Raw genomic sequence first — 318 nt, forward strand, 5'->3', positions numbered from 1 at the left:
GCCCGGCTCCCTTTGTCTCTCCCGGCCCGGCCCGCTGTCCCCCGCAACTTGCCGAGGGACCCCTCTTCCGCCAGCGCGACCTTGCGTTTCGCTTTCCGTGCTTGGAGGGCGACTGACCAGGGCTCGGAACCGCGGAGGTTCACCGAGCCGCTTATTTCGGCAAAATTCCGGCTCCGTGTCACCGCATTTCGCAGCGCTAAACGACTCCCGCTTTCCCCGAGAACGTCCACACTGAGAGGGGCTCGCGCTCCCCGCCGCCCGCCGGCCCGGAGCGGAGGCCGAGCTAGACTTCCGGGTGAGCCCTCGCGAGTGCGGGGT

General features: G+C 68.9%; 1 protein-coding gene across 1 annotated transcript in view; it reads left to right on the top strand.

Moving 5' to 3' along the window:
* Positions 1–243: 243 nt before the first annotated feature.
* Positions 244–318, top strand: part of N4bp2 (NEDD4 binding protein 2) — an 86,733-nt gene continuing 86,658 nt past the window's right edge. Inside the window, exon 1 of the mRNA XM_010625123.3 lies at positions 244–295. The gene's annotated coding sequence lies outside the window, so the exon portion shown is untranslated. The remainder of the gene's footprint in view (positions 296–318) is intronic.

This window comes from Fukomys damarensis, unplaced genomic scaffold (genome assembly GCF_012274545.1).
Source record: "Fukomys damarensis isolate Sample0158 unplaced genomic scaffold, DMR_v1.0_HiC HiC_scaffold_35, whole genome shotgun sequence".
Taxonomy (NCBI): domain Eukaryota; kingdom Metazoa; phylum Chordata; class Mammalia; order Rodentia; family Bathyergidae; genus Fukomys; species Fukomys damarensis.